Source organism: Petaurus breviceps, unplaced genomic scaffold (genome assembly GCF_028583685.1).
Source record: "Petaurus breviceps papuanus isolate PSGF00001 unplaced genomic scaffold, PetGlider_PUasm1.0 545, whole genome shotgun sequence".
In the NCBI taxonomy this organism is placed as follows: Eukaryota; Metazoa; Chordata; class Mammalia; order Diprotodontia; family Petauridae; genus Petaurus; species Petaurus breviceps.
In genome coordinates, this window is record NW_027186366.1 from 2,345,242 (window position 1) to 2,345,630 (window position 389).

Below are 389 nucleotides of genomic sequence, written 5' to 3' on the forward strand. Positions count from 1 at the left end.
AGGAAGGAAGGAAGGAAGGAAGGAAGGAAGAGAGGGAGGGAGGGAGGGAGGGAGGAAAAATAAGGAGGAAAAAGATGCAACATCCACTTGAAACTACTCAACCCTGAACTGTTTAAACAAGTAACCAAGAATCAGAAATGTCATGGAAAACAGAAATGCCACTGACACAAGTTATGATAATTTTAACCAGAAATTTAAGCAATGTAAATCACAATTGTCCTAAAATGTGGAAGCAAACAAGCCCAGAAAGGACCCTAGTGACCAAACATCCTACTTACTTGCCAAACAGAGAAAGAAGGTGATCGATCAGAGGCAACAATGGGCTAGACTAAAGCACAAAATAATCCGTACATTCTTCTAAAGAAGGATGACACAAAATTCTAAGTGAG